Source organism: Octodon degus, unplaced genomic scaffold, assembly GCF_000260255.1.
Source record: "Octodon degus isolate 3935 unplaced genomic scaffold, OctDeg1.0 scaffold00012, whole genome shotgun sequence".
In the NCBI taxonomy this organism is placed as follows: Eukaryota; Metazoa; Chordata; class Mammalia; order Rodentia; family Octodontidae; genus Octodon; species Octodon degus.
In genome coordinates, this window is record NW_004524588.1 from 10,743,766 (window position 1) to 10,751,913 (window position 8,148).

Consider the following 8,148-nt stretch of genomic DNA (forward strand, 5'->3'; position numbering starts at 1 on the left):
TTGGGGACACCTCTTTCTCTCCAAGTTTTGGCTTCATGAAGAAATAGGCTGTAGTCTCCAAAAAGAGTTACTGGAGGTTTCAGTCCATACTCAGCAGGGTCCAACGCAGAGCAGCACATAGCAGAAAGCGACCTTTCATGGTGGCGGCAAAGAGCAAGAGAGGAGTACTGCTTTTTAAAAACATGTTTTTATCCAGGAATGGTGGTGCATGCCTGTAATCCCAGCACTTGGAAGGCAGAGGCGGGGGAATCATTATGAGTTTAAAGCCAGCCTCAGCTACAAAGTGAGCTCAAAGGCCAGCCTGAACTATATAGTGAGATCCTATCTCAAAAAGACAAAAACAAAAGAAAACAGATTTTTATCCTGTATCTAGCTATAGTTGTATGGGAACAATAAAATCCTGAATAGCTAAGATATCATAGAAGAAGCACATCTCTTAATGAATAGAATGATTTTTTCTAATGGTGTTTGTAAGTAGGATCACAAGTCTGCATCTTGTACAGCAATTAACCACTGAGAAGAATGTATGCAGTGTATTATTTGTTGAAACTGTACTTTCGATTTGATTTGAAACTGTCTCATTGCTATATGTTTATCAATAAAACTTTGAAAAGAAAAAAAAAGAAGCACAATATCTTAAACTATTAAAAATGAGCTCTAGACATAAAAGATTTTGTATGTAGTTGGAACTATCATAAACTACTTTTCAGATTTTATGAGGTTTTCCACAGCATTAGAAAAGAACAAGGTAATCCAGAACTTAATGAAGATATTTCCAACAAAGTATGTGGCTCTATTTCAATTATGTGTATTGATTTAGAAATCTTGAAAAAAATCCTATTATGCAGTGTAAACATAATTTTCTTTTCTTTTTCCAGTGTGTTCCTCTTTATTCATTTTCAGAGTACCAACTTAAACTTGGATAGGCTGAATTAACCCAGCGCACCTCTGGCAGGTACACTCAACATGCTGTATAAAGTATAACATTCAATTTATTATTTCTTTCTCAAGAGAGTTTCCTTCAGCCCATTAAGACCCAGCTCCCCTCACATGGGCTTTGGTGGAGGTCGTGGGGCAGCACCAGCAGGTCTAAATCGGGGTGGAGGAGTTCGGTCCTTGCGGGCTTCACAAGATCGATTTCTGACCACTGTGCTGTGAACGGCACAACTCGCAAGGTAACGCAGCCTCACATCCAGCTTGGGAAGCACATAACCGTCGAAGACACTGAATTTGGAAATGTCCCTGATGGCGGCGAGCTCTACTGTGTTCAAAATGACAAACCTCTTCTTCTTCTTCTTCTTTTTTTTTTTTTAATAAATGTCAACACACCCAGTCTTTTTTTTTTTTAAATGTTTCCTTTATTATTTATTTTTTCTTTTATGGTCAGCTCAGCCCACCCTGGGGGCGGGGCTGACATGGCATGTGGTACTGGGGATTGACCCGAAGTCCCTGAATGCTTGTCTAAGCTTGCCTAAGTGGGAGCTTTAGACCACTGAGCTATCTCGCCAGCCCATGACAAACTTCTTAATGGCCTTATCCTTGGGTACACACTGGGTGCAATTCATGCAGTGAATAGGCTGCACATGACCGCAGCCCTTTTTGGCCCTTTCTCCTTTTTTCGTCATCTTGGAAAGCCATAATTTTCAAGTATTTCAAGAACACAAAAACAACCGACTACCAGAAAATCTGTCATTAAAATATATCAAAGGATAAACTCCATAGTTTATTTCATGCTTTTTTTTTTTTTTTTTTTTTTCTGGGGATTGAACTCAGGACCTTGAGCTTGCCAGGCAGGTGCTTATGCCACTGAGCTATCTCCCCAGCCCTCTATAGTGTTATTTCAGTATTAATGAAAAAATACTGAGTATATTTGAAGGATATTTAGCATAATGTTCATTTGGTACTTGGGGAAAGAAACATTCCTAATATAATAAATTATTCTGAAGTCAGTAATTAACATATTACTGTACGCTAAAGGTGTGCTTGAGAGCTGAAGAGACATTGTTAAGGTGGCGTTTCCATTTGCAAATGATAGTTTTTCTTGTTCAAGATGGACAAAAAATGGAATCACTAAAAAAGAGAAAGATTACAGTTGGAAAAGAATGAAGAACAGAATTTTAGGGGTGGCTGTAATGGGTGGGTAGAAATTATAGGAAACACGGCAAGAAAGTTTCTTGGAAAATGTGTCCAGGAACAAGGTTGAAGAGTTCTGAATCTCTCTTCTTTCTCTCTCCCTCACTGTAGCCTGACTCTCTACCTTTACTATTGCTTAGCATCCACTCTAGGGGCTAAAGCACAGTGGCCTGCAAGGGCCAAACTAAGGAGTCTACCATGCTCTCACAGATTTGCTCTTGCTTCTGCCCCAAATCCCACAGCCTCCATACTGATACTTCCCATGATTTGGAAATGAAGCAAATCAACAAGTATGCCTCTGGCTGGGCTTTTGCGCTGATCTGAGAGCTACTACCATCCTTCTCGGAAGCCCTCTGCACTTAAGCTTCTTCAAAGAATAGAAGAAAGGCTTGTTCCTGGTGGAGATCCAGAATGAAAACCTGGAGGCTGCAGAGGGAAGAAGAAAGACTGAGGAGGCGTGGGTGCTGTAGCAATTGATGGAGAAGACAGGAGCCTGAAGTCCTTCAGAGGAGTTGGGGAAGAAGACTAATTTCCACAGGATGGAGGAGGAAAAGCTGATCTTGAAAATGGAGCAGAGTAAGGAAAATCTCGTAAGCAGTCCAGCTGTTGTTAGTGAAAATCTGCCCGAACAGAAGCATCTTGCAAAGGAAGGCAGGACATGGGCAGTGCAGGCCCAGCCCTCTAGCCGAGCAGATACACGCAGTGGTGGATGCGGTACCTCTCGCATCCTCAGGCTTATACCATGTCAGTACTGGAAACATATGACATGGTTTTGAAAGTACTCATACAAAACAAAACAGAACCAAGCATTGCAGAGAAAAATCAATGTAGAAAATGAATAGTGCAAAGCCAGATGATGTAAAATACAGAAGGTTTGAGAAAGAAAAGGACGAAGGAAAGGCCATCTCTTTGGCTTCAGGAGGGGAAGTCATTAATGACTTGTCTGAGAGACATTTTTACTGGAGACCTGTGAATGGAATTCAGACTACTTTATTCGAGTTTTGGACTCAAAAGGAAGCAGACACAGTGATAATTTTCTTCCTTGTTTAGTGGCAAAGAACAGGAGAGAAACTGATGTGTGTAAAGGGGAAAAATGGATGTCAAGGTTTTTCCGTGTGTGTGTGTGTGTGTGTGTTTATTTTTTATAACAGGCAATGCTATTTATAGACCAAAAGGAAAGAAACTTGTTTGCAGAGATTAAAGATTTTGATGGAATAATGTTTTCTATATTAATAAACCTAAAGGAAGGAAACTTTCAGATGGAAAGATTAAAGACTGATGAAATACTGTTTTGGAGACCTCAAGAAATCATAGGGCAAAGAACTCAGCAATGAGAATTAAAAGCAGTAAGGAAAGGGAGATTTCGTTGTCTGAAGAAGGGAAGAAAGGAGCGCACAAGGAAGTTGAGGAGTGGAGGAAGGAAGTTAAGCGAAATGATGCACAGCCTCGGCCTCTGGAAAGTGACATCATTTATGGAACCAGAACAAGGTGGCTTTTGGAGACTTGAAAATCATGGGGAAGTTCTCTGATTCTCTAAGAGGATATTTGATAATAAGTTAATCAGAGATGATTAAAAGATAATTGAGCAGAAGAGATGAATTGAAGTAGCATTCACTGATAGATAAAAACATAATTCAGGGTTGTCTGGAGTTTGTTTCTTTTTTTTTTCCATAATTTTATTGAGAAACAAATAGCAATGAGACAGTTTCAAATCAAGTTGGTAGGACAGTTCCAGTAATTAACACATAGCATACTCTCTTTCTAGTGGTTATTTGCTATACAAGATGCAGATATGATATCCTATTTACAAACACTATTAGAACAGATCCCTCTATTCATTAAGAGAATGTAACTATATATCCTAACCATTTTGAATATACACATACAAAATGGACATTCATCTGTATACCCTTTTTTGTTTAGTTCTGTCATTTGAATATTATAGGTGTGTTAACTCAGCAAAATATTCTAAAAGAGTCCAGTAGTCCATAATGGTATTGGGTCTTCTGCTTGACTGGCAATGTCAGAAATTGTTGACCTGAGTCCCCTACAGCTCAACATAACAGCATGGCTTTATTTCTTATACTTTGTTTTTATACTTTTCTGCTGGATGGTTAAGACCAAGATAAAGTAAGACCTATGCAACAAAAGTTATAGCTTTTGGATCTGATAAAGCCAGTCAAATCCCCTCAGGATTTATCCTGAGATCCTGTATCTCAGATTGTAGATCCTTTGTCAGTGTCAGTCATGTGGATGAGTCATGGAACCCTTCTCCACTGCTGGTGGGAATGTAGACTGGTGCAACCATTATGGAAATCAGTGTGGAAACTCCTTAGAAAACTTGGACTGGAAATTCCATTTAAACCAGCTATTACTCTACTGGGAATTTTCCCGCAGGATCTGAAAACATCATATCATAGTGATATATGGTGCCTATGTTTATAGCAGCACAATTTGTGATAGCCAAATCTTGGAAACAACCAAGATGTCTGTCACATGAGGAATGGATGAAAAAGATGTGGTATTTTTATACAATGGAGCATTACTCAGCTATAAAGAATGATAAACTTGAAGCTTTTATGTTTAAGTGGATGCCACTTGAAGATTTCTCATAAGTGCAATAAACCAGACACACATATGTAAATATCATATAGTTTCCCTAGTATAAGAACTCAAAAGAAGATACAAATAGAAAGGTATAATACAACTAAAAGGAAGGCAAGAACTTGAGGACTAGACATGAAAAGAGAGCATGGAGTTTGTTTCTGTTTTGGTATAATTATCAGTATTGCAGGCCAAGTCTCCTATATGTCACTGAGAGAAGTTTGCAAGCAGGAGCTTCTATGGGGAGCATCCTCAGGACAGGCACTTCGAAGGAAGAAGGGAAGGCAGGAGTGGGAAGAAAGAACTCGCAGGTTATGATGCAGTCTTAATGAATATCGCAAGGTGCATGGTTGGCTGATTTCTTCTGTATTGAGGTGAGGGGAAGTGCCTGCTCTGAGGACGAGCTGATCTGTCACTGATGTGGGAGTCTCTTAGTAAGAGCATGTGACCGGAGGTGAGGAGTTCTTTTCAGCTGAAGGCAATTTCTAGGAAGGCCGACAGCTGAGCGCAGTTAGCTGGTAACATTTCACACCAGGCGTGGTAAGTCTTCTGTCCGGAGAGACGGAGCTCCCCAACTCCGCATCGGCTTCCACCCATTCTTAGGCAGAACTTCTGGGAGCAGCTAGGTCCTTGGGAGTTTGCTGAGCCATTTTTCATGGGGGAAGATGAGAAGAGGTAAGTAGCTGGGTGTGTGACTCATCTTGGCTCATGTGGCAATTGATAAGTAGCTCTTTCTGTTACTGCTTCCTCTCATCCTGAGCTTCCATCTTTTCTGGCCTGAATGACTTACCTTTGGGTTCCCCGGCCTTTAGTTCTGAGGAGTCTACACCTCGGCTCACCATGCCCCTTTCAGGATATAGCAAGTACATCCATCAATTTACCTTCAGATTTGGGCCAAAGAATACTCAGAGATGCTTGAATGAATCACTGGATATTAAATATTTTCTTTCTTGTCACATTGGCCTCTTGGTCGGGGACAAACATTCTCGACAAGATGGCGATTGTTCACTTTGCATACTGCTTTCTTGGCACAAGAGCTCCAGAGTGCCCAGGTGTGAGCTGTCAATTGAAAATTTCTGGGTCTCCTTTGGAAGCCAGGCACCTCTAAATATAGAGTCCATATTCTAGTTGCAGGGGTAGGAAGTAGCAATTCTGTGAGTGGATCACAGGAAGTGAGGAGGAATTGAGCAGTTCTGTTGTTCTGTCACCTATGTTTTCTTCCTCTGAGAGTCCAGGTGTGATGTAAGGCGCACTGATTTGGAGTGTACAGTGTACCCTCACAGATGGTTCTGGAACTCAGGGCAGAGCTTCTAGGAAGCTCAGCTGTGGCTTGAGCAGCCTAATTGTTTGCTCCGTAAGTGGCAGCATCTGAGTAATTTTGTTTGTGGTAGGGTGCTGGATCTCACTACGGAGCTTCCTTTGCTGTAAAGTGAGTCTCGGTCTGCTGTGAGTTTTAGGGGATTTTGTGCTGGAGGATTAGAGATGCTGAAAACCCCCATGTGGTAAGACTGATGGTCCTGAGGCCTTGTGGGCAGAGCAGTGAAATCGAGACTTAACGGTACGTGTTGGCTTTAGCTAAGATGAATAACTGTCCGTTCCAAAGGCAAAGGAATTCAATTTAGTAAATTCTCAATTGCCAGCCTGGTTGGCTTCTTTAGGGATGGCGTTCAATACTGGTGGAAGATTGCACATGGTGCAGTGGCCATGGCCAGTCTTGGGGGAGTGGCGGTTTTCCTGCTGGGATCTCCAAGTCTCTTCCCACTACTGGACTTCATTCATGTACCCACAATTCAGCATTGGGCTGCTCAGTGATGACACTGATAGGTAGCAGCTGCTTGCTCCCGTCTTCTGTGGTCAAATTTCCCCTTTTACGTTGGGTGCTCTGTGAAGAGTACTGATATTTATGCTTCATGTAAGTATAATAACATGCCTTTCCCTGATCCACAAAGTCTCTGCTGCTAGTGGCTCCATCCTGTTTGCGCATCGTATTTATGACTAGGAGCACTGCCTGCAGATCTGCCCCGTGGTATGTCCCTTTGTTTCTTTTAAGCCCACTCTTATGAAGTCCCAGTCTGTTTCGTACTTGCTGTTACTCTGCAAGCTCACCCCCTGTGAAGTATGCTCATGTTTTGTTTCTCTGCCGGTTGTCATGTGGCACAACTGTGCATCCACAGGGGGAGCTGAAGCCTCAGTGGACAGTGGTGGGGGAGAAGGGGTGCCACATGCTAGGGATGTCCACTGGCCCAGCCTCCCCCATCTGTGGCTGTATGATCTTCAACTCTGCAAAAAAAATGCATACTTGTCCTTTCTGAGGGAGCAAGAACCTCTGGTTCTCCTTTCAGAGAAGACCAGAAAAGTGCCTTCGCAGCACGGGTGGTACAGCAGCTGCAGACAGAGCACAGTTGGGTTGAGGTTGCCGACCTTCCTCAGCTCCGTGGCATTTGCAGGAACTAGACTGGTGAATTAAGGGAGACCTGATGGGGACACCACCCCCGGCAGCTCTTCAATAACACACTAATGTCTGCCATTCTCCTAGGGAGGTGACACTGTTGTCCTCGTTCACTATCTTGTACAGGGATGGGTAAGGTGATTCTAGTGTTTCGTCACTTACCTTTCTTCCTCGGTACCTAAGTGCTTAGTCCTAAGGAATTGATGTTGGAGTTCTTCCAACCATTGTGTGTGTGTGCGTGTGTGTGTAAAAATAGCCACCGTGTGGGTCCATGCACTCAGTGGGCTTTTCAGGGTTGGAGTGGCCAGGACTACATCTATTACCTGAGCCTGGATGCCTCCTCTCACAGAAGGCAGTGGTAGTGCTGTGATTCTCTGGATATGGCTGGCATCTCAGATGCTGTCCTGCAGGCCTCCAAATGTCTTACTGTTTCCTTTTCCTCAGTGTATGATTCTCTGGGAAGATGGTTGAAGCTCTTTTATAGAAAGACTAGGGAAATCATTGCCCTTTAAATTTGACCTGATGCTTCAGGGTCCTTCTTTTACTTCACTGAATGGAGGTCGAACCTGAAAACAGGGTGAGGGATTGTGCCATTTCGTTAGGGTGGGAGACCTCCATGTCCTGATCCTTTATGCTATTTATTTATTTTTAGTTGTCCAAATTGAACTATACCTTTTGGCCTTTCTCTACAATGTGTTTGAGGAGATCCATGCTTTACTAACCATCTCTGTGATTCTGTCTCCCTAGCTTGCCACCAGTGAGGACAATTATCTTACATGGCTTTGGTGGGGAAGTGTTGTCATCTGGCTTTGTGCTTGTAGGATCATATCATTCCCTGTGGCCAGCGGGAATGACCAGTGGCCCTAGTTCTGTGACATTATTCTGTATGATGGCCTACGAATGAAAGCTACTCTTGCCCAGCATGTATTTTATTCCATTGGTAAATGGAGCACCATTTGGGT